Source organism: Lissotriton vulgaris, chromosome 2_1 (assembly GCF_964263255.1).
Source record: "Lissotriton vulgaris chromosome 2_1, aLisVul1.2, whole genome shotgun sequence".
Classification (NCBI taxonomy): Eukaryota; Metazoa; Chordata; class Amphibia; order Caudata; family Salamandridae; genus Lissotriton; species Lissotriton vulgaris.
The window spans coordinates 1,240,320,382-1,240,346,963 of NC_141687.1; positions in this window are offsets into that span (position 1 = coordinate 1,240,320,382).

Below are 26,582 nucleotides of genomic sequence, written 5' to 3' on the forward strand. Positions count from 1 at the left end.
AGCTCAATCCCCGAATCCTGGTCGAATAGTGTCATCGTGCCTATTTTTAAGAAAGGCGATAGGTCGGATCCCGCTTGCTACCGCCCGATTTCACTAATCGACAATACGTTAAAAGTCTTGGGAAGAGTAATCTTCAGAAGGATAAGGGATTGGGCTGAAGAAAATAATATTCTTCACTGTAGTCAATTGGGTTTTAGAAGTAAGGTGGGTACCACAGAACAATGCTTAAATCTAAACCTGATTATGGCTAAATATATTATTGTTAAAAAATCCCCTCTTTATTTAGGTTTTATGGACTTGAGTTCTGCGTTTGATTTTGTTAACCGTTCTAGGTTGTGGTCAGTATTGCTTGATTATGGTTTGGACGATTCACTGGTGTATTTCCTTTCTTATTTACATAGGGATCTAAAAGCACGAGTACGAATTAACAATGATGGTGATCTGTCTGACGACATCCCTATTAGTCGAGGTGTTAGACAGGGCTGCGTACTCGCCCCATTGCTTTTTATTTTATATATTAATAGGTTAAGCAACACTTTGAGTGAGATTGTTAAGGATGTCCCCATAATAAACGGCTCGCCCATCACTACTCTTCTCTATGCGGATGACGCTGTATTGATGGGGCGTACGCCGAATGCATTACGCACTTTAATCTCCGGCTTTGTTGCCTTCATGTCCGACCTTGGTTTAAACACCAATTTTAAAAAATCTTTTATAATGAATTGTGGACCAAAGAAGTATAACATTGCATCCATTAAATCGGGTAATAATATTTTAAAATGCACCAGCACTTTTCCTTATTTAGGGTTGACATTTTCTAACTCAGGCTCATGGCAGCAACATGTAGCCTTTGCAAGTAACAAAATTGGCAAGTCGATTAACTCGATCCTATCCCTTCGCCAACCGAAACTGGCTGATGTTGTTACTCCTCTTCTTTCCATCTACCGTACCCAATGTCGACCTACTGGGACTTACGGTGCAGAAGTATGGGGATATTGTAACAGCTCGGCCCTTCAGGTGGCAGAAAATAGATTCTGTAGGAGGGTGCTAGGGGGAGTCCCCTGTGCTCCCACTTTGATTTGTCATAATGAATTGAGGCTGCCATACATTGCTGATTTTATAAAGTCAAGGCCTGCCCTATTTTGGATTAAAATCTGGTTAAACCCAGCAGCAATATTGACTCGTAGTATTATATCTGACTGTTTGTCCAGTGATAGATCTCAACATATACCTTGGCTAAAAGCAGTCAAAACTAGCCTGCAACAGGTGGGACTAGGATCTTTATTTAGTTCCCCTGACTTAATTGTACCCGCCCATAAAAACAGCATTAAACGGGCACTTTTGGAGGTATATACTGAGGAAAGGATGAGATCAGAATCCAGTAAACCGGTGGTCATGAAATATTCACGTATTTGTGACCCAGATGCTGATAATCCTAACAGTTTTATTAGATATTTGACATTGCCAATAGGTAGATGGAACCGGAGTCTTTTATTTAGGTTCCGGGAGGGAAGCTTAGTTTATCTGCTTAGCTTCCCCATTGGCTACAATAAAAATTTAGAAGAATTGGATTGTCCCTGTTCTTTAGGTGGACGACAAAATCTACTGCATTATTTCTTCTTTTGTGGCCATTACAAATTGTATACATGTCAATATTTGAGACCAATTTTACGTAAATATAATCTACGGGAATCTATTCCTGCTCTACAATTTTTGCAAATGCTGCATATGGATGATGTCATTTACTCTGTTAGCTGTTTTATAAAAGCCTGTGTAAAATCTAGGGCAACCATGGAAATTGGATAATGGATAACAGAGTTATGTTGGTTCACGTATTTGAGTATCAGTTACTAAATGATTTTATGAGATATTTCGATATTGGGCAACTGTGGATATTGATGAATTAATACTCTTCAGTTTTAGGCACTATGCACTTTACAAATTATATTATGCACTTTAAGTCATCTTGCTGCTTAACCTAAAACCTAATTCGATTATTGTCTTATGCGTATGAATTGTTTTTTAATGTTTCTAATGTATTCTCATTCTGTATGTACTTCTATGGATGTATTAATCCGAATAAAGATCATTTGAATTGAATTGAATTGAGACACATTAAATGTTGTATAGGGATTATGCAACGACATAGATAACTCACTCCAGGCAGGTCTCTTTGCATGATGACAGTCAGCATTTTTCCAGCACTTTGTGCTTCAGTTTACTATGTGAGCAGAATTTTCCTTACAATGTGTATACTAGGAGCTGTGTCCCACTGACTATTGACTGTATCTTTGACACTTTGGCATTCTTTTACAGAGCGGTGCCTCTCTCCTGAGCTGTGGCCAGGTCGAGGTGAGGCTTCTTATCCGTGAACCACGGGTAAGGAACGATTTTACTTTATTGTGATTGTTGCACTAATACAGTAGAGCAGGCATGAGGACGATATACCAGATGGTCACATCATTGCAATGACTAGTTTAAGAGACATTGATATGCTTGATTTTTTCTTGTTGCTTCTGTTTTCCACAGGTACGGCCAGTAAATCGAGCACCCGGACAGTGGGATTATTGGTGTTGTATTTCTTACTTTTCCTCTACATATTCAGTTTGCATTTTTCGCAGTAGCACTTACCTTAGGGTCCTGACAAAAGCTGTGACATCAGTATGGGTCGTTCACGATGAAACATGTAGACCTGTTTTTTTTTTTGTCACATGCAGTCATTATTTTCAAACTGCAGGTATTCTGTTTTTAATCCTGGCACTGGGAACAAATCAATAAAGTTGCTGTCGCTCCTGGTAGCTAGTTTTAGTATCACTTCCCTCACTTGTTGAGACTTTGTTTTTTCTGCACTGCGCCTACTACCCAACTGATCTAGGGCCTTCTCATCTGGTGGATATAGTATATCCTTTACAGAGCAGGAACAAAAACATCCCTGAGCTCCCTCCTCACAGTGTGGAGGTTGTAACCCTTGGTGGGGCTAGGCTTCCCCGTTAAGAGGACAATCCCAGATGATGAAGCATGCCACTTTGGTGGGTGATGGGATTTCGTCCTAATTAAGGAGCTCCTCCAGAAGCACCTAGAGATAATCTCTGCTGTCTCTTTCCCTGTATGCTCTTGTATTCAGACCCGGGGATTTCTTTTGTTTGTTCAACCAAAAGTAGACAAGTGTTCTCCTCATTCAGCTGGAATGTGATTCAGAACAGATGAGGCTGAGATCACTGTGGAGTCCGCTCCTCGATTTTGATCTGTGCCAGAGTTACACCGAAATGAACCATAGACGTCATTCACTTTTTTTTTCAAAGCTGCAAACTCGTTGCACCTTTTAACAAGCATTGGCAATGCCAATCGGTCTCGCCATTGGTATCTTATATGTATTTAACTATGCAGCATAGTGACAGGGTCGGTTTTAATTCTCACCCACTAATTTGATACAATTTTTGTGCTTTAACCCCTTCCATGCTCATGACGAGCTCAGCTCGTCATGATGCACGGTTGAGCTGTACTTATGACGAGCTGAGCTCGTCATGATCAATGGACTTGACGATAAGTCAGCGTAGGAGGGGAAAACACCTAGCAGCCAAGGTGTTAAATGTCCGGCCTAACTTCCCTTCCACCATGCTTACCTTGATTGAGCTAAGAATCTGGGGCGCATCTACCAACAGTGCAGCAGGTGCAGTGGCCCCGGAGACCAGGAATGTTGGCTATCGAACCAAACTAGGGCTGTGTTTCTACAAAATGTGCGGAGCGGGTGGTTGGAGGGAGTATTTTCAATGTTTGCAGGAGGGCCCATTGACCCCTTGCTATGCCATAAGCAGAGGATAGGAAGTAAGGTTGAGATGAGAAGAGGGATCAATGAAATATGTAAAGAGTTAAGTAGTTGGGGATGGAAAGGAACAGATGGTGAGGCAGAACATAGGGAAAGAGTATTTTAAGAGGCAAGGAAAAGAGACTGAGCAGAGGGTTTGAGAAGTGCAACGGGATACAGGAAGAGGGTAGATGCATCATTTCCAAAGGCCAGGATCGGAGATGAGACAAGGAGTTCTAAAGAGTGGAGTCTTCTTGGAAAAAGTCTTCTGGGATAGTTTGCAGGCATGTAATCAGGAATGCTGCTACAGTGAAATGGCTGTTATGGGGAGTTCTACTGGGATTACAAAATGGTATGTCACCAATCACTGACTTCACTCGACTTGATGTCTGGAACTCTCCTGGACCTGGAAGAATCAGAAGAATCCTACACATTCTACACACAAAGTGCTTGGCACTTGAACCACCGGTTACAGGGCATGCTCTCTAAAGGTCGGTTGACTGACCCCTCCTAAACTTCGTAAAAAAAAAGTCTGAAGAAGAATTACATCCTGCAGGGTGAATCAGCGGGCAAGTTGGGAAGGGCTGGTACTAGACCATGAGGGAAACAAAGATGGAGAGATACCTAGACCTTTAGAGTGACTTCAGCTTTCCTTAAAAAAAAGGGGCTTTGTCATTTTGCACACCTCTTGGTGAATGGGACAAGCCATAAATCCCCTCAAGAGAGACGCAAAGAATTTACAGACAAAATGAAAAGACCACACCACCCATGTGAGAAACCCAACATGGTTCCGGAAAGAAATGACTCTAAGAAAAGAACATGAAATCAGAGCCCTTATGGAAGCACTGTTCAATGGGACGAACTACCAAGACATTGTCCTAGACACCAACAACACTAAGAAGCTGTGCAAATGACATATGTTACACTTCACAGAACTCTGTAGCATACCATATCAAGACATACAGTCATACCAGATGGGCATCGAGCAGGACAATGGTGTGGGAGATCATCTAATTCTCCACCTCTGTGATCAATCTGCAGAAGGCGAGTGGGAGAGTGCCTTCCTGCTACTCATGTGCAATAGAACAGCAATGTTGTTGTTTGCTTTTAGTAGACCACATTTTCTGAGACCTGAGCTGATAATAATAATAATAATGAATATTTGTAGCTCACTCAACAAGGGTCCTCCTGAGTTCTTAGGCTAGTGATGCACAGAATGTGAAACACAAATCTGTGCAAGACAGATACAAAGTAGGGGTCCCCTCTTAAGGCAAAACGGGGGGCTCACGAAAATCAGTCTCACTCAATGATCATTTGAAAAGGATTCATGTTCTCTGGTGTTCTTTCCCATAAGCTCTATACATGTGTCTGGTGTATGTTTACGACATTACTTAAAGGACCACATCGGACATAATCAAAGCACAAAAATGCGTCTGCCTTATAATAGTTGTTGCCCCTATATAGATAGAGATAAGAATGATACGTTAGAAAAACTCTGCTACACAAAATAACAAATAGCGATAAATGTGTAGATAAAACAGTCAATGAGTATCTTCTCTGAAGCGCAAGATCTATATCTCAGGATTACTTGTTATGTAAGAGGGCTTTTAACCTCTCCGATAAACCTGGGCATCTTTCATCAGATTAGCGAATGGCTCACACATGGGTTGATATAATTTGATGTGGTTATTTTGGCAATAAAGTGTTTGTTCGAGGGTCTGGGGGGGATTGATAACTTGTCACTGACTAATCCATTCTTCAGTATATTATACTAGATCTGTGTTGACACGCAGGTCTGATGATCTCTTTTCCCCATCCTTTCAACATGTTCTGCCTTTCTGTCAAGAAAGACAGTCATCAGCCTCTACGGGATCCTCCTTACAGGGTGATCCCTGTTCCCACTCTTGCGAGTGTCACTGTTCCCACTCATGGCTCATGTTGAATTGCTCTGGAACTGGATCTGACTCTTTTGCGTTCTCCTGACTGGAGGTTTGATAGCCCACACATTTGCCTAGCTTGTTGTGCACCAGAGAGATGTGCTGGATGCAAAAATAGATAACTGAACATCAGGAAGTACAGTGGATATAAACGGTGAAACTATTGCACATGTATGTTACCTCATGACAACTTTTAGGATTTTGGGGTGTGCGATCTGTTGTTTAATACCATCTATTTGTGCGTACATTCTTTTATAGTCAATTTTACCACTGCCAAAAGGATACATAGATACAAAAGGCTCATTACTAATTGATAACAAGATGTGGATAATTCAATCTGCAAGGCGCACTTAGCAAGAAAAACATCTAACCCCTGATTTACTGTCCTAAGGGCTGCATGCAAGGGAGCCATTATAAACAGGATCATTTCAGATGCAATGGCCCATTGTTCATAGTTTGAAATGACATGAACAAATAGTGCAACTTGCTTCTCTTAAGCACTCTGCAAGAAGATAAGCCTTGCAGAAGGGTTATTCTTCTTTTCGAGGCTCGCAGAAACATATAACTTTTAGGGAACGTGTAGATTCCCACAATATCCGAAAACCAAGACCTACCTAAATAAAAGTAGAACATCAGAAATCTCCATTTTCATTCAGGACTCGGGAATTCATTAAAATGCCTTTTATCAGAGACCATGCCATGAAAGTGGTTATAAATTTCAGTAGACAGTTTACAAGGCAATTCATACAAGGCGCCTTCTATCAGAAGGATATGCTCGCAACATTTTAAAACCGACCCTCTGGCAGTGAAAGTGCATGTTGTTCGCAGTGAGATCTGGAAATGCCAGGATCAACTGCATGGATTCCATGAACTTGTGAATCTTAGCTGGATTCAGCAACCAGGGCCCTTCGGGTTACAAAGAGTAAATGTATTCAGGCATGAGCCATTATATGAAAGAATGTAGCCCCGTCTTGTATCTACCAAGCAAGCACTCAGCCCCAACCAAATCAATTTCACTGGTGGCCCCTGGCTCAGCACTAATGCAACAACTGCTCTTAAATTTAGCATTTTTTACTTTATTTCCTGGGCAAGACCTCTGCTCCATCGATCACAGCAGGACAAATCTAAGCTGTACGATTCACCATCCATGGAAAAACAGTCAGATCACCATATGTCAGCCACTTAACTTATTGGCAGGTAGAATGGGTCCGAGATAGTCAGTTCGATTTGGCTTCTGGTCCAAAGCAATTGCTTCAGTGCTTCAAGCAAACTTCATATCCACTGTTCCAAAGATCCACATGTTCATTTTTTGGCTATTAATTGTTCGTATATTTATTTCAAATTGATATGCAATGTCCCAGTGGCTCTAGCCAGAAACCAGGAGTCATATCTATGATGATTGTACCATGTGCATAGTATGGTTATGCAGAAAAGTGTGATCCTATTTGGAGATTGGGTGAGTAATGTTTTTACTTTCTTCATGACACAGGGAAATCCAGCTACATTTGGAATGAGCAATGGGGGGCTTGGGAAATTGCCAAAGATATGAGAAATGCTGCAGCCTGAGAAGCATCTGCTACCCAGCACACACCCGTCTCCAAAGTCATTGATTACCCCTTGGGTCTCCATCCTCAGGAAAAAACACACTGTGCACTACTATATCTATGTGCTCTGTCGTTCACTGACTGATCTCTGGAACAAATTTCCTTTTAGCTTCAGTGTCACAGAGAAGCCAGCCTTAACAATTGAAAAGGACCTCAGATACCCGTTTCATCAACAAGAGACCTCAGCCTGACATGCACTCTGAAGCCAAGCGCATAGCATCACCTCATTCAGCCTCCATGCGCTTAACAAAGAGAGGGTGTGGCGCATCAGACAGAGCTTCCGACTCGAGAGCTGGGGATCCCGCAGTTTGGGGCAAATCACTTAACCTCTGCGTGCCCATTGACAGCGCCTGGAAACCCTCACCTGTGATAAGCCATGCTATATAAATCTACTAGTTTAACAAGAAAACTCAGTGTCATCAGCCTGCTTCTTCCCGCCATTTATTCCCATGGCAGAAGGTGGAGTAAAGGGTCAAAGTGGGAATGACTGTGTACTTGAAATGAAAGGAATCGCCAAGGGAGCAGTCACCATACATTCCTTACACGGAACAACTTTACCAACCCTTCACTAAAACCAGGCCTGACTAAAACCACCCGTCTGGGGAAGTCACACCCTTCCGGCAAGTTTCACATTCTGGACAAGTGCATTCTCAAGCATTATGTAAGGCCCCCTGTGCTTCACCTGAAACAGCAGTTCAAGGCAACACTTGTTCCACCTTCCTCTGGGTCCTTGCAGCAAAACTCCTTTTAAATATTTACCTCAAAACCACAGTTTACGATGATTGTTTGGTTGGCCAGCACTATGTACGTTTTATAAAGCATGCAAGTGTCTTGCACCCAGCCTTCCAGACAACACATAATAAGCATGCAAATGGTCGTGTGTAGGCCTAGATTTTTTTGAGTAACTCTATGAATATGTATTATGTTGTGTGCAAATCTCCTATTTTTATACCCATCAAATGGTCGGTTTGAGGGTGATTGGCAGGGGGATGGAGGGGGGGGGGGGCGTGCCAGTGGCATACAAGCATTTAAACTGTAAACTGCCCCCTGTTTCCCTGAAAAATGAAAAGCCACCAAGTAAACCATCATTCAGTACAAAACTTGCAGGGTTACTTTGAGCCAGCAACCGAAATTGTTACCTTCAGAGGAAGCGCACAAGAAGCGCGTTTTGCACAGGGGCAGCCGGACGGCCTCTGACGCCCTCTTCCTTCCACTTTAATCTACATTTTAAATGCTGCTCCTACATAGAAGACGCTTACATTAATTAACCAAAAACAAGCTTTAATGGCAGTAAATGACATTAACGTCTACTTCAAAACTTCAAAAGGCAAATGTAGGAATGCGACCTAACAGTGTTCGGTTGCATCCTAATTAGGTTATCGGGACTGCAGACCAGAGGTTGGTCAGTCCCAGGACAGAAACGGTGTCAAGTGGACTCAAGTCTGCCCTACATCATAATTAGCCCTATTGTGTGTGCAACAGTAGGGAAAGCGCTAGACTTCAAAGAGGTAGAATGTACTATTCCCAGTTCAGATTGGGCAACAGTAGAGATAGCATTGGACTCAGAAGGGGTAAAATGCACTATTCCCACTCTGGTCTGTGTAACAGTAGGGAATGTGTTGGACTTTGAAGGGATAAAATGCACTATTCCCACTCCATTTAGTGCAACAGTAAGGAAAGCAATGGACTCGGAAGGGGTAAGATTTACTATTCCCACTCCAGTCTGTGCAACATTAAGAAAAAGGTTGGACTCAGGAGGTGTAACATTTACTATTCCCACTTCAGTCTGTGCAATAATAGGGAAAACTTTGGACTCAGAAGGCGAAAAATGTACTATTTCCCCTTCAGTCTATGCAGCATTAGCATCAATTATACAAACAATCTAAAACATATACGATAAAAAAATATACTAAAATACATAGATATCTTTAACATGGCTATTAACAACATAGGATACGATTACGATGTTGGGCCTTGACGTGGGATTACGACTTCTGCCTGACAGGGATAATTTCCCTCTGACTGCTGTATTACAATGACGATGGTCTGAGGAAACCATGCAGGGGGATTCCGCTGCGCTGGAGCCTGTTTGAGAGTCGGAATGACACATAATTCCATAATGATGTCGGAGTCAGCCTCGGCTCTGCCGTCAGGATTATGATGTCACTTTCCCACAGCCTTTCCATGTCGGCCTTTTGCGACATGGCAAGGCTGTCGGAAAGAAACTTTGGGGCACTTAGCAGGGCCCCCCTTTCCCCTAGCCATCTGCTATGTGGCCTGGGGGTGCCCCCTAAACATCCCTGCACTGTTTTGCAATGGCAGCTTGTGCTGAGGCCCTTTCCCGCCAACTGCACAAGGTGCCATGAAAAAATGTATGTTTCCCGCCATCTATAGGGCAGTCGCATCCAAATGCTGCAGGCGGAACCACTGACCTATGGTTGGCCAGTTTCAGTCCGCAACGATGTCGGTCTGACACAAGTACGACTGACAGACATTGTAATGAGGCCAACGCTTTCCCTGCTGTAATGAGGCCCATGGATACTTTTGTAAACGATGTTAACAACATAGATATTTTTGACACCCATATTATTTACCTAAGAAAATCGATTGTTGTTCCTGCGTATCCCCTAGGTCACCATGGTTTCATGCGCCTTCCCTGCTAGAACATTACACAAAGTGAGCTTTCCTCAGGTAAGAGAGCTATCATTAGAATATCAGACAATACAAAAGGCCAGAACATGTTTCTAGCAGCTAAAGCTGGTTTAACAATTTCTCCATTTACTGGATCAAATCTATCACATGCCAGTAATCCAAGCATGACTCTTGTAAAACCTGTACTAAAGTAATATCCAGTTATTTTTCCAGTAATCTTCATTACTCCAAGTCCTGGTCTTCCTTGATGCGGTCCTGCCAGAAAGGAGAAGTATCACAAGCTAAGGAAGATTAAGGATGAGGCAATGCCTGTTATTTGTGGATGCCTGGCAGGCCCCTGAAGCAGCTGCAGGTGATACCAAATGCGGGTGCCCGGTTACCTGTATTGAGCCAGATACATTGTCTGCCGGTAAGGAAGTGAGCTTTATTTAACACCTTCGCTGCTAAGGCAATTCCCCTCCTGTGCTGGAAATTGATATTTTCATTGTTTTATGACGAGCTGGGCTCGTCATCAGCACATGACCACTGTGCACCATGACGAGCCCAGCTCGTCATCAGCATCGAAAGGGTTAAGACCATGGCAATAAAACACACAACCTCCCTACTGTTCCTTTTTCGAGAATTTGCATTAAAATTGTGAATATTTAAGCAGTAGTACTATCTGGCACCCGGCCCTCCTGGACGTTTTTCTACATTGTATAGCCATCTTATATTTTATTTTCTTTCTCTTGTTTTTTTTTATGGGTTATAAAGCTTCCACTTACTTGCACTTAAACACATTAAATACAATTGCATGTTAAGCAAAGTGTTAAGAAACAGCAGCACGGTGGGTTCTTGTGTATCTTATTCTGCAACAATGTCCAAACGAAACCACATTCCGGGACTGATTACTGTGGCTTTCATGGCTTGTATAATAGGGAATGCAAAATGCTTTAAGAAACTGGTTGCCCCGTCATTGCTACTTCTCCTCTAAAATAGAATGCCTTCTCCACCTGCACAGTTTGTACCTTGCCTCGCTCCAAGGGGTCTTTACTGGATGTTTTCAAATGTGCCACTGTGTTATTTAGCCCGTGGAGATATGGCTTTTTTTTATTTCTTACCGCTGAGAATTGTCAAAGGGTGCATTCAATTCAATTAAGAAATGAAAATGTAAAAATAAAAAGTCAGAGAGCGAATTGATGTGGCTAAGAACAGACCTGCTGGTTCGGGCCATTCATTGCTTAAGAAGTATTTTAACAACAATGCAGCGCGCTGCTTGTGAACAGATGCCCCCCGAATGGGCATGTGTGCTGCCTCTGCACCAGGCTGCTAGATCTAAAAAAAGACTCACGGTGGCATGTGTGCCCACTGAACTGTCAACGCCCAGAGAGATCAGTTTTGTCTGATAGAAATGGTCACACATCTTAACGTCCCTGGGACAGACTGCAAGTATATTTCGTTTTGCATGCTATTTTCAGCTAACCATGCTATGCATAGCTTGACTGGTAAAACCGACAAAGGGGCGAGTTCATGGTAAATTGGAGGGCAGGGAATGGGCCAGGGGGTTTCTTGTGGGGTTAGCTGTTTAAGGGGTCCAGTCCAGAAGGGAACCCGAAAGAGCGGCACGAAAGCGTCCTATAGAAATCAGCATGATTTGCGGCTGCGAAGAAATAATGCTCTGGTGTACTGTGAGTGACCTGGAAAAGCTGAGGATGTATTACAGGAGTTTCTTGTCGTTTCTGTGAAACTGGCTATGCTCACTCAGTACATTACTGGGCTCGTATTACAATTTCAGGACTCATTTTAGATACCTGCCCAGACTGTCCAGGACTAGGGCATTTAATTCCGGTGGTTTCGAGCATAACATTTTGAACGTTTATTGACAACACCATCATTACCTCCTCGTCCTGTCTTCCTCGCCACAGTAATCACACATGAGCCTCTGGCTCCACACAGAACTCCAAGTATAAAAAACAGCGCTCTAGTCTCCCTCTCCCTCCTCCAATATGGCCCCCAGTGGCTCCAGCCAATCCCATAAAGGGACACAGATACAGCTAATCTACCTGTTCTTTTTTTCTGCACTTCTCCGAGTGCTGTGTTTCCTGCTGGTCAGGTGAGTGGGACTGGGTTCCTGCTTTAGTGGTTCCACTTGTCCTTTGGTATCTGGTTGGGGGAGAGTAGTGTTTGATTGCTTTTGGCGCTGTATGTTCGTTTTCCGTTTGCATGAGTCTCTTGTTAATGATTATTTCTCCCCCTTCTTCTGCCGATGTGCCTCGTGTCCTGCTTAGCGGACTTACGTGGCATTTATTTGCGGCTGTGTTTGTTCGTGTGTTGGGACGGGACGCCTTGTGTCCTGCCTGCCGTTTCTTTGATTTTGCCCTTTACCAGCCGCGCGTCCTGCTGAGCGGACGTTGCGCGGCCGGGTGCGATGTCTGTGGGGGCCGGAGGCTTCCGTTGTCATTTTCTTACCTGTTGCCGGTTTGAGTGTCGGCATGGTTTGCTGCCTCTTCACTCTCTGCTTGATTGAAGACGCATTCAGGGCTCGGCTCGGCTCGGCTCTGCACACTATACAGTCTGGGACTGTTTTTTCCTGCGTGTGCGCGCGGCCTTTCCGACTGCATTTATTCTTTTAGTTTGGATCGAGGAGGGGTTTGTTGGGTTGCTTAGCAACCTCTGGTCCTTCTTTTACCGGCCTGTTCTGCTTTTTGCCTGTGTTTGTTCTTGCACTCATTCACGAGGCAGGCAGTCATGGATGTTTCTTCTGATGCTCCTGATTCTTTGGCCGTGGCTTCTGGTTCTGGGGTGCAAATTCCTTCGATGGAAATTTTACAGCAGATGATCAATTCTGCTGTGTCTGCTGCATTGCACGGTCAGGTGCCTGTCCCTCCTGCAAAAAAGGCGAGGATTGATGGCACTGCTGCTGATGCTGATTCAGAGAATGAAGAGGAGGTTGATGTGAGGGGTCGCTTTGTGCAGGGTGCCGACTTGAAGGAGGTACTGAGTCACATTCGCGATAACTTGGAGTTTCCTGCTTCTGTTGTGCCTCTGGAGGACGATCTATTTTCCCAATATCATCGTCCTGAACCTGATTCTTTGCCTCTCCATTCTTCGGTGTTGAAAGTCCTGGAGAATGAATGGAAGGATGTGGACAAAGGTTCCTTTCCTCGTTTTTTGAGTAAGAGATACCTTCTGCAGGATTTTGCTGTGAATTACCCTGCCTCTGTGAAGGTTGACTCTTTGTTGGCCAGCATGTCTTCTCATGGGACTGTTGTGTCGGAAGATTCTTCTCCTGCTGACCCAGTTGACCGTAAGGTGGATAGTGCTGTGAAACGCACTTTTGCGGCTGCAAATTTTTCTATCAAGGCGGCGGCCTATTTATCTTACACTCTTCAGTCCTTGCTCAAGGATTTTCAGTCTCTGTCGGAGTTGTTGGACCAGGGGGAGGATGTTTCTTCTACCCTGGCGATGATGGAGCAGCAGGTTTGTCTGCTTTCGGATGTCTCCTTTGATTCACTGGGAGCGGCGGCTTCAGCGGCCGGGTCCTCTGTGGCTGCAAGACGTCAGTTATGGCTCCGTTCATGGAAGGCTGATGCTGCACAGAAAAACTTGCTTATGTAGATCCCTTTTTCTGGGGTTAAGCTTTTTGGCTCGCCTCTGGACGAGATGGTGAAGAAAACGGCGGAGGATCGTAAACTGCTTGCTCCTGAACGTCCTGGCAGGTTCCGTGCCTTTGGTTCACAGAGGTCTTTTGGTCCTTCTAAAAGGGGTCAGGCTGGTCAGCCCTTTCATGGTAGGGGGCGTGGCCGGGGTGCTCCTTCCTTTGATAAGTCCCGGTTCTCCGGTGTGGCTACCTCCTCCGCTCCTGCTTCCAAATCCTGACTGGATCGCTCCTGGTGTGGGTCCGGTTGGGGGTCGCCTCGCTTGCTTCATGGACTCTTGGCGAGAGACTGTGTCGGACCAATGGGTGCTTCAAGTGATTTCGGGGGGTTTGCGCATTGGATTTGCCCAGACGCCCCCAGACTGTTTCAGGGCCACTCCTTGTCCCAGAGATCCTGTGAAAAAGTTGGCGCTTTTGGAAGGCATAGATTCCCTGGTGGTCAAAAAGGCGGTTATTCCTGTACCCTGCGATCAGTTGGGAAAGGGGGTGTATTCCATACTTTTTCTGGTGTCCAAACACACCGGGGATCTTCGGCCTGTGATGGACCTGAAGTGGGTCAACACTTTCATCCCTCACCAGAAGTTCAAAATTTTTTCACTTCAAATGATCCTTCCTCTGGTGTCTCAGGGCGATTTCCTTGCATCAATCGACTTGAGGGATGCTTACCTGCATATTCCTATTCATCCGGACTTTCAGAAGTTTCTCCGGTTTTGCGTAATGGGTCATCATTACCAGTTCCAGGTATTACCTTTTGGTCTCTGCTCTGCTCCCAGGATCTTTACTAAGGTTCTGGCTCCTCTTATTGGACATTTACATGGTGAGGGCATTAGTGTTTTTCCGTATCTGGACGACATTTTAATTTCTGCTTCTTCTCTTCCAGAGGCGGAGTTACATGTCCAGAGGGTGTGCCATGTCCTGGAGCATCATGGGTTCCTCATGAATGTACCGAAGTCCTCCCTGGTTCCTGCACAGGAATTGACTTTCATTGGGGCTCTGTTCAAGACTCAGTTGGGGATGGTGTTCCTGCCCCCTCCCAGAATTCTGTCCCTGATGTCTGCTGTCCGTGCCCTGTTGGTGGGGCATTCTCATCCAGTGAGCCTGTGGTTGAGGGTTCAGGGTCTGATGTCTGCGTCATTATTGACAGTGCCGTGGGCTCGCCTCCACATGTACCCGGTGGTGTCCCACATTTTGTCGCATTGGGACCCTTGTTCCCTCTATATGGGTGTTCTGGTTCCTATGTCGGAAGCTGTTCGGGTGGTCCTGAGTTGGTGGTGGGTCGACGGGAATCTATCCAGGGGCCGCCCCTTTCTGATTGTTCCCACCCGAGTGGTCACTACCGATGCCAGCCTGCTGGGGTGGGGTGCTACTCTGAGGGATTCGACAACTCAGGGGATTTGGCCTCAGTCGATGTTGTCATGTTCCTCCAACTACAAAGAGTTGAAGGCTGTCCTTCTGGGTCTGTTGGATTTCTCGGATCTTATTCGGGGTCACCACGTGCAGATCCGTACGGACAATCAGGTTGTCATGTCTTATGTGAACCATCAAGGGGGGTGCAAGGTTCGCTCCCTCAGTTGCCTCAGCCGTCAAATTTGTTGTTGGGCGGAGTTGCATCTGGAGTCCCTGTCTGCCATTTACCTGCCTGGCACGGAGAATACTGTGGCGGATTGTCTGAGCCGGGTTTTTCCTTCCATGGGATCCTTGTCCCTCACACGATGGATGTTCAGGAGGTTGCAGGTGATGTTTGGCTGTCCGATTGTGGACCTGTTTGCCTCCCAGGACAATGCCCAGATCCGATTCTTTTGCACGATTATGCCTTGACGGGATGCCTGGAGGGTGGGCGCGCTTTCATTCCTTTGGCCGAAGGGTCTGTTGTATGCGTTTCCCCCTGTTCCCCTGATTCCTGCTGTGTTACAGAAGATCAAGAGGGAGGGGTCCTTTGTGCTTCTGGTTGCTCCTTGTTGGAGGCGTCGCCCTTGGTATCCCCTTCTGTTGGAATTGGCTGTGACTCCGGGGTGGGCCTTGCCGTTCGTTCCTTATCCTCTGCTGGGTCCTCTTCTTCCTCTGCCTGTGTTCCGTTCCGTGGGTCTGCGGGCCTGGCTCTTGAGAGGGATTCTCTGATTCGTGAGGGTTGTTCGGTGACTGTGGCTGGGGTCATTCAACAGTCCCGGCGGCCTTCTACGCTTAAGTCCTACGCCAAGCACTGGGATAATTTTGCTTCTTGGTGTGTTGGTCGTGAGCTGTCGTTGGATTCTTTGGATCCGGCTCGCATTCTGCATTTTCTGAATGATGGGTTTGTGTTGGGCTTGGCCATTTCGACTCTTCGAGCTCAATGGGCCGCCATTCGGGCTTTTCATGTCCTCCCTTTGGTTTCTGTTTCTCCATTGGTTGCTAGACTGTTTAAGTCTCTTTCTTTCCAACGCCCCCGTCCTATCATGTGTCCTCCTCCTTGGGACCTTCCTTTGGTTTTACGTTCCTTGCAGTTGGCTCCTTTCGAACCTTTGGAGTCGGTGGACTTAAAATTTTTGACACTCAAGGTGGTGTTTCCTTTGGCGATTGCTTCTGCCAGGCGTATGGGTGAGTTGGGTGCTTTCCTTCGTTCTGCCCCGTTTTTGTTGGTTTTGTCGGACCGTGTGGTCTTGCGACCTCATCCTACCTTTGTTCCTAAAGTGGATTCTTATTTCCACCGGTCTGCTGAGGTGGTTCTTCTGGTTCTTTGTCCTGATCCGTCCTCGGCCGAGGAATCCCTTTTGCACCTCTTGGATGTTCGTCGTGCCTTATTGATTTATTTGTCACGCACGTCTTCCTTTTGTAAAGTGGACAACTTGTTTGTAAATTTTGGTTTGTCGCGTCAGGGCCTGAAACCCTCCCTCTCCACGATCAGCCGTTGGATTAAGGAGGCCATTATGTTGGCATATGCTTCGGATTCTGAGGTCCCCTCCCTTCCTGTTCAAGGTCGTTCCACCAGGTCTGTGGCTGTATCCTGGGCTTCTTTCAAAGGGGTGTCCATGGAGGATGTTTGCAGGGCTGCTACGTGGTCTTCCCCGCATACCTTCATGTCCCATTACCGCCTCCAGGTTGGGGGTCGGGGTTCTGTTTCTTTTGCCTCTTCTGTTTTGTCAGTAGGGGTTCCTTGAGAGGTTATCCTTTTTGTTGCTATACCTCTGTATATTAAAATATGTTTTCACTACACTGCTGGTGTGGTCTGTTTCCTTGCATGAAGCTGATTGCTTTGGTATCGGCTCATGTGTGATTACTGTGGCGAGGAAGACAGGACGAGGAGGTAATGCCCCGGTTACTTACCGGTAATCTTCATTACTCCGAGTCCATGTCTTCCTCGCCACAGTATAGATTCCCTTCCCTCCCGGCCCTGGTGGTGGCTTCATGTCTGCAGCTTGGTCTTTCAGGTAGACTAGCTGTATCTGTGTCCCTTTATGGGATTGGCTGGAGCCACTGGGGGCCATATTGGAGGAGGGAGAGGGAGACTAGAGCGCTGTTTTTTATACTTGGAGTTCTGTGTGGAGCCAGAGGCTCATGTGTGATTACTGTGGCGAGGAAGACATGGACTCGGAGTAATGAAGATTACCGGTAAGTAACCGGGGCATTCCCAGGGACACTGGAATTATCCAATTGTGCAGCCATTACTAAAACGTAGCGGCACATGTTATTGCGCAGTGGAAGTCGTTTTCCAAAGGTTGACTGGTCACCTTTATGTTGCTTATTGCTACATTGGGGTATTAAACTGGTACTAATGAGGTGCATCCAATGCCCAGACAGTGTTAACAAGTGTAAAATGTACAAAATAATGAAGTAATACTATTAAAAAATGTGACGCATTATGCTGCGTAATTTGCCTTTTCTTGCCTCATAATTTACTCAGCACTGTCACATATTTTGGCCCTCTCCTTCCGCATAATTCTAGTGGCCCTGACCATACCTTCAGTGGACAGCAGGTGCACTTTTCAGGAGGGCAAGCACCCATTAAAGGCACAGACTGGACCAACCACTAGTCGAACGAGCATAGACACTAAGGATAATGCACAAATGTATTAAGGAGGGGCACTTTGACACTACTAACTCTTTCCGATTGCTTACAGAAGTGTGACGTAATCACATGGGCACAATCTGTATCTAGGAATGTGCATAGATTTTGTTATGTGAGCAGGTTCTCATTTAGACTCTCAATATTGTACTGTATATAGTTCATGTAGTCCCTTGCTTGTCAAGTGTCCATGCCCTCATGCAGGCTTTCCATTCAACTCAGCAGTATTCCCCTGTTAGTCTTAGCACTGGGCGTGGATGTGCCATTTTATCATACCCTGGGTCTTATTTACAAGCCCCTTGGGCCGTCGGTTTGTCACTCAAAGGGCCTAATTATGAGTCTAGTGGTCCGAGGAATTCCAGACTCATGGTGGTGGGGCGGTGGTCTTCCGCCACATTACGACCCTAGTGCTCATGCCAGTGTGGGACCGCCAACTCTGCCAGGGAAACGCTGTTCCATGGCGGTTGCGTGGTGATCAAGAGGCATCTATGTGCTTGGTGGGACCACTGCGGTCCCGCCAAGGATATTACAACTGTCATCTCAGCCACTTTTCTTCATGAAAACAGTGGCGGAGATGAAAGAAAGGTTGTGCCTCATGCCTTGTGGATGCACACACGGGGGGCACAAGGTGTGCCCTACTGTCTGCATGCACAGATGTTCCAGTGCGGTATGAACTTCCGAGTCCATGCAAGGCTGGAACTTCCTTTGACGTTCTCATTGTGGTGCCTATTTTAAAGGAATCGCTCTCCAATGAAAAAAAAATGTAATTTTTAGGCGGGCAGTTCTCACGCAGGTTTGGCAGTTTGGCATGGCGGTCCCACCGCCGCACCGTAAAACTCATAATCGGGCCCTAAATATGGGAAAAGGTGACATACGTCTGCACAAGGAAATATGGGAGTCTCAGGGCCCTCAGGAGGGTGGTGGGGGTCATTTTGCATTATAATAATGCCACTCATGTAGCTGCTGAGCTTTTTTTTCCTCGTACTTTATTAAAAGTGATGCCCTAGTCCCAGATGTAGACACTTATTACAAGCTATATTGAATACTGTTGGATATTGGGCACGCTGAGTAAATAAAACCCATATTCCCTTCTGTTGCAACAGGTCTCGACATTTTAGCAATCGGGTTGAAATAAATGTCTTTATTTTGCAGAACCCTTTGTGAGATTAGGGAGGAATAACCGAATTACAGAACATTTATAAGAGAAAACCATTGCAACTTCTCAGGGCTCTAACCGAGCCTAATGGCTGGAGGTGCATTTACATGACACAATTAATAAATAAGTCACATGCCAGTGATTTGGGAGTGCGTAGAAGCAAGATATAATCTTATAAACATACAACTGGTAGCACTTACAAGCAGGTGCCTATATATACAAGGTGAAACATAGGTATTTCGGGAAACAGGCTTCTGACGATATGTAATTTCGAACATGAAAACAGAGTTTTGCATGCGTGCTTGGTGCTTTGCTATATCACAGTATTCGGGTAGTGCATGGAAACAGGATTCTCCCTGTGTGAGGTGCATATATGTAATTTGGCGTTGTGCTAAAGCAGGATTGCAGAGGTGTTCTGTATCGGTAATGTGGGGTGTGTGGCTGCAGGGCACCAACTGCAGGACGAGTTGTATATCTGCAATTTGGCCTGCATGGACGCAGGAATATAGCTGCCTGACGGGCCAGATAACTATTTTTTAAGGACAATAAGATGCTGGTTCCTTCCTTTATGATGTGCTTTACAACAGTCCTCTGTCAGTGCATTACATCTGAATGAGGTATTGTATTTCTGTAAACTGGGAGTGTTTGGATGCAGGGTTCCGCCTTCAGGTGGTACAATGTCATTGTAGTTTGGGGTGTTTATAGGAGTGGGTTTCTTCCTATATGATTTAATAGATAGTTATACATCGGGAGTTTGTGAAGCTGTGTTTTACCACATTATGGTGTCTCATAACTGCAGCTTGAAGGTGTGTGAAAGCAGGGTGGTACCTGCGTGAGATGCTTCGTGAATGTAACCTGGATGTCTGTGAAAACAGGGTTCTACCAAACTGAGGTGCAAAAACACTGGTCTTTTAGAAGATACTAGAAACAATGTTTCAACTTTCATGAACTTCTAGATAGCAGTAATTTGACTGCCTTGTTTTAGGGATCCTAACGCAGGAGGTGTTATATAATTTTAATTCAGGAGGGCACAGAAGAACATTTCCACCTCCTGGAAGCTATTAACCTCTTGCGTGCTCATGACGGAACAGTTCCGTCACAAACCTCGGGTGGGCTGTGCTGGTGATGGAACGGTTCCGTCACGGCCCGCTCGCCACGCCTGCGCGGTGCAAATTCCACGCCTGCGCTGAAGGTTCTATTAGGCGGGCGGGGCCGTGACGGAACAGTTCCGTCATAAGCACAGCCCACCCGAGGCTCGTGACGGACCAGTTTTGTCACGAGCACGGGAGTGCCGCGCGGCCCCCCTTCCCCTTAGCACTGCGGCGGAATAGCCGCCGCAGCTAAGGGGTTAATATAAGTGGACTATGGGAGAGTCAAAGAAGAAGAGTGCGTCTCTGCATGAAATGTTATGTAAATAAAGTTGACTTTGGGCCTAATTACGAGTTGGCGGTGCAGGAGCGGGACCACGCTGGTGACACGCTCCCGCACTGCCAAACCTGTGTGCACACCGCCCGCCAGATTATGACTTTTTTTTTCCACTGGTGGGCGGTTCTTTGGTGGCACCACAATGGGAAAGTCAAAGACAGTGCCTGCACTGCATGGACTGGTGCAGTCCATGCTGTGCAGGTACTGGGTGCATGCACACAAGGGGGCACAACATGTGCCCCACTGCATTCGCCCCATACATGGCCCTGAAGCACAAAGGGGCCCTGTAGGGCCCCTTATGTTTCCTCTCCACCACGGTTTTCATGGAGTAGGAACCATCATGAAAACCGTGACGTAGAGGAAACTCATAATATGCTTGCAGGACTGTGGTAGTCCTGTCAAGCATATTGCGGCCTCAATACCGCTCTACCACTGCCAGTGATCTCTGGCATGTGCGGTGGTGAAATGGCGGTCCAATCATCCTAGTTGTAATAGGGCAGTCAGACTGCTGCTGCAGCGGTGGCTGGACCACCACCACTGCATTCCCACAAGCCTGGCGGTCCTCGGATCGCCAGACTTGTAATCAGGCCCTTAGTCTCGCCACCATCATTGGCCAAAGCAGAGACTATAGCACTACGCAGTGTTCACTTCCCTACAATGGCCACAGAACAGCCAGCTGAAATAAAATGTGATATCCAATAATCAGTTGTCAGATTTATAACAGGAAAATAGCAGTTGGATTAGTAGCCAGCAGGCCCGGCTCTAGGGCCCAGTGATCTGTGCCACCGCACCAGGTGCTGACTTTGGGTGGGAGCCATGATTTCAAGTACAATATGGCTTTCAGAGCAACTGTTGCTGCATTCCATGCCTCCAGCAAATTTCAAACAACCATAAAAATGTAAAGTAGCTGGTGACTGATGGACCTGCTGCAGAGAGTTCTGAGCTTAGTCATCATAAAGTAGTGCAGGAGGTTAAAATACCTACTGGAAAGCACGTGTATCATGCAAATCACAAAGTGCATACAATGTAAATAGGTCAGTGCAATACAGCTTCTGTCAGAGAGCCCCTATTGTTACCTGCAGTTATTAAATTTAAATTCTTATACAGAACAGTGAGCTATTGACTATCATCAAAGAGCTGCATGCAAACTGCAAGGTATAGATTACAGCGTTATGATTTTTTCACACAGTCGTTCATTATCCTACTGTTGCAAAAAGGGTTCACTTGAGTAGAGCTAGATTCTTATTAGTAAAGCTACCCCCGACCATGGTGTTACATTTTAATATCTGAGTTTGTGCTTCTCCAGAGCCAGCACTCTTAGGCTATAGTGTCTACCAGTAGGGATTACTTGTGACTTCTACACCTTGTAGTCCTCTGTCTGATGCAACATTTTTATACACTGGTTTACACACTTATGATTAATTGTCTCAGTGTAATGTGTATGTTATGTAAAGTGCTCTGACAACTTACACTTGTGTGAGTGGTGCTATAAAATGAAAGAAATGTATGAGAGAGAGAGTGTTTATGGAGCTAGTGAGAAAATCCGTGGAGAGGAAGGTCACTGGAGGGTGCCAACATTGTCACACCAGGGCGCCACGAGCGCTAAAGCCGGCCCTGGTAGCCAGACATATCACAGAAGGCAGCAAGCTCCCAGTTCATAATGAATTTGGATTCAGACGTCAATGCGGGAATGTTCGCATCCTTGCCCTCCAGACGTCGGCCCATAGCGGTGATCTCATGTAGGATGTGTTCCATGCTGATGTCTGGGGCGCTTGAGGCCACGAGTCGAGATGGGTCCAGTGCAGAGGCGGCCATGCTCGGTGGATAGACGTAAAGCTAGGCAGGTTGAAAGTCTCGAATAAGAGCAGCTGTCGCGCAGGTTTGCGTGTAGTCTTGCCAGAAAACATCCCCTGACCCTGCTCTGCAGCTGGAGGACTCTCCATGATGGATCAGGGGGCTGGCGATGGCAGGGGCCTTGGGTTAGGTCACAGGTGGTCGGTGGCGACCGTGCGCAAGCTGTGCAGGTAGTCAGCAGGTGCTGTCAGTGATCAGAATCTGTGGCATAGGGGTGGGTAAACGACAGGCCAGCTGTCTAGGCCTGGGCCCAACAGTCCACGGTCTCCTTATGGCCAGGGACTACTGGAACCCCCACCTTTCGTGAACCAACATTGTTAAAAATTGGCATGAGAGGGATTTCTTTGGAGGCGGGTGTCATACAACCCCCGTCCCTATTTATTAAAATATAAAATAAAACGGAAATTGAAATAAACAATATTTACACAATTACGCAGAAACACGTTCTGTGATATTTGATTACAATTGATATATACAGATATCAGATAGCTAACCTTAACATAATTCTAGTACAAGGTATTTCCTATCCAAATCTAACATATGAACCATATTCATACAGTAATTACTTTTCTGCATATCCTATTTGGGCCTAGGGCAAGGTCACTAACTGGTGTCAGATCCTTATCAATTAACCATGCCCTCCAGTCGGAGTGCGCATGCACAGAGGGCCCGTTTACCATCAGGGTACTCCCCCCCGGTTACCCCCGTATGCTCTATTAACTCCATTAAAGGGGCCCCTTGCATCTCTGTGCCATTTACTGATGTCATTGTGCACGTGCGGGGTGGCCAACCAGCCTAGAGAAAGTGTGACTCCCCCCTCCCCCGCACCCATCCAGGCAACAGGCTGCACTGCCCCTGGAGTTCTAGGAGAGACCACTTGTCCCTCCCCTTGGGAGACCCCATTCAAGAATGGCGCCGCCCACTAAGGACCTTAAATTTACTGCTCACCATTCATGACCTTACCGCCACAGGCCAGCATAGTTGACCGACTATCTGGCCCCCCCACCCTCCTACACTGAAAGGTCATGCCCTGCCCTTAAAACTCACTAGCCAAGCCATTATATTTTCTAACAGGATATCATTACCTACCCTAGTCAGTGGGCCCTGTCTTTTAAGAAGCACGGCTCCCCCTGATACACCTGTGTGCGATCGTCTGTAGCTGAGGAGACCTGAACAATTTCCCTATTTTATTGTTGATCCTCCTTACTGAGTGATTCAATGCTTTCACAGAATCTCCCTCCTCCATTCAAATCTGGGTGCCATCTGGCACGTCTTAGCTAACCACCCCACTTCCGAGATTATGTCCTCCATCAAGCCTCTCCTACCCAGGTTCACCAGGTCGTTCCCACCCAAGTGTAGGATAACTATCCTGGGTGGAGCCCCGTGTCTACTCAAAAGATCTGTAACGAGACCCCTGAACTGACTAAGGCAGAGACCCCCTTTCCCATGGAAAGATACCCTAAAACTGTCCTGCTCAGCTCTGTGTCTGCAATTTCCTGAAAGAAAAACTGCATTCAAACATTTTACATACGAATGACTAATGACTCAAACAACATGTGCTCCTGCGTCCTGTGAATGTGCATGTCGTTGTGTTGTATCTTGCTGCTGGTGCGCCAACGCCAGTTTCCCCCCTGCGTGACAGGTTTGAGAAACTGAAATGTAAGCAGAGATGGGACATGCTTCAGTACGAGTGAGAAATGCCACACTCACAGCATGTGTAGCCGCACATAGCGCTTATAACAATTGGAGGACCACCTTCCAATCCTTTTCACACTGTTGCTGTGAAAACCTCTAGCTGTTGCCTCTCTGGCAGCCCCTATTCTGAATGAATGTGTTCCAAAGCACTTTGGATCCAAACCTGTCCTGTTTATTGCCATGTCCATGACCCTTTTAAACTGGAACCTGATGAGTGGGGTACCGTCAGCATATATTAATAGCGCTCCCCCAATTGCACTATTCCTCTGTCGTAGGAATTTTTCTAGCTGAGTCACGGGGCAGCAAGGATTATCATGTGCGCGGTGAAGTACTATCCCTTCGCCACAGGCTTCTTGGTCTGCTTTGGATTTTCTAATGGATATTAGTAAAGTGTTGGCCTGTTCCCTTGCATGTTCAAGCTGCAGCCCTCCTTACACATCCTGCTTATTCCGCGCCACCAGCTCCCCTATCCTAAAGGCTCCATAAAAAGCCAGTGAAAAAGCGGCTCTGAATAACAACGCTTCCCCTGTTGATCTGCAAATGCCGCCAAGAGCTGCTAGCAGCGATGTCAGCATTTCTATCCCAATTGGGGGTCTTGTGTCTGGTGCTGACCCCTGGAGGCGTCGCTACCCCTTCAGTGCCTTTCTAACAATGAAACTATTAGTGGGATTCCTGCTGTCCTTGATTTGTGAGAAGAAAGAGATTGATGCTACATGTTGCCTGGCCGTTGCCGCAGAGCGCTCTTCTTTATTCAAAGTATCTAAATACCACAGGAATGCCCCTGTCTCACTTTAGCTGTCTACCCACTCATGCCCCAAAAAAGCGCAGTAGGACCAAACGCCCCTTCATAAGCTTTCCTGGTCTTGGGTGCTAGGCTAGCTGCCATGAGGTTCTGTAGCTGGGGGCACCAATCTACCAGAGTACTTCCGGGAAGGTTGCTGGTGTTGCCTCCGCAGAGGGTAGGTGTTCCCTGAAAACCTGCATCTTGAAACAAGAGAATGCGTCATCAGCATTATTCAACACCCCTGGGACATGTTTAGCCTTAAACTGTATGTTCAGCTTCATACGCAACAATACTATTTCCTTCAACAGGCTGAGGATCATTTTACACTGTGCAGCCTGTTGGTTGATGCATTCTACCACCGTCATGTTATCTGACCAGAAAATCACAGATTGATTACGCAGATGGTGATGCCAAACAGTCAGTGCCACCCAGATGGGAAAGAGTTCCAGGAAACCAATGTAGGTTGTCACACCATTCTCCACCCACCAAGCCGGCCAATGTTGTGCCACCCATTCGTTCCCAAGTATGGCACCAAATCCCAAAATGCCTGCAGCGTCCGTCCATAAACCCAACTCTGCAGAAGTAGTGGGAGGGCCGGACCACACTACCCTGCCGTTGAAACCCTCCAGAAATGCAACCCAAATATGCATGTCCTGGCGAACCTCAGACAACAGCCTTGTGTGATGGTGTTTTTCCTGGAGACCTGCAAGGGCCTGCGAGATGGAGCAGGAGAATGGTCGTGCCATAGGGATGACCCTTAGTGCAAAATTCAACTGACCCACTGTCTGTTGTAGCTGATGTAAGGTTACTTTATCTTTTGCCAAGCATTGTTGCAGTGCTGCTCTAAATTTCGTAATTTTTTCCTTAGGTAACCGGAAACACCCCTGTACTGAGTCCAACTCAATGCCTAAAAATTCTATTGTGGTTGCTGGACCCACCGTCTTCCCTGGCGCCAGAGGAACCCCGAAGGCCCGCATGAGCACGCAAAATTCCTGCAATGCCCAAGCGCACTCCCGGGAGCCCACCGACCAGAAAGAGAAAGTCATCCAGATAATGCATGACATATTGGTGCCCTGTCGCCTGTCTAAAATCCCATTCCAAAAAAGAACTGAATTTTTCAAAGTAAGCACAGAAAACAGAGCAACCCATGGGCATGCACATGTCCATGTAGAATTTGTCCTGAAATTTAAAGCCCAGAAGGTGGTGATCAAGAGTATGTACAGGCAGCAGAGGAAAGGCAGACTCAATATCTGATTTGGTTAGCAAGGCCCCAGGGCCTAGAACCGTTAGGAAGCATATTTCACGCTACTGGTTTCCTCATTGATGGCGTCATTCAGTGAATTGCCTCTAGGGGCTGACAGATTAGGAATCAACCTGAACTCCCCCTCCTCCTTCTTAGGGACCACTCCAAGGGGCGAGCAGCCAAAACTTTGCACAGGGATGTGATGAAAAAGACCAGCTATTCTGCTCAAGCGTAATTCTTTTACAATTTTTGTTGCTGCCACTCCAGGGTTGGTCCTCACAGAAAGCTGATTATTACACTCTGGTGTCCCTATGTAATCAAAAGCAGGAGTCCTGAATCCATACAAAAAACCTTCCTGTAAAGTCCTAGCCATGGCATGATCTGGGTACTTGTTTAACCAAGGAGTCATAGCCATAACATCAATGGGTGAGTGTGTTACAAGTTGTGTCCCCTCCTTACTCCTGTTTCTTCTTTCCCCTATACCCTGATTTTTTGAGGAATTTTGATTCTGGGTGAGAAGGGTTATTGCAGATAGAACATGTGTGCCTGAACTTACAAGTGCCTTGGGCCCTGGTGCATGTCGTCTATTAAAATCCCAACATGTCCCTTTCCGCCCCCCCGCTCCCTGAACTAGGGGCTGTGTCCGTCGTTTGGGGTGGCCGAAAGGGCTGAGATGCGTGAAATGTGTGACCCTTGTTCAAGTTTTGCACTGTGTTACTTGGCTGCCCTGGCCCAAACTGATCTAGCCATG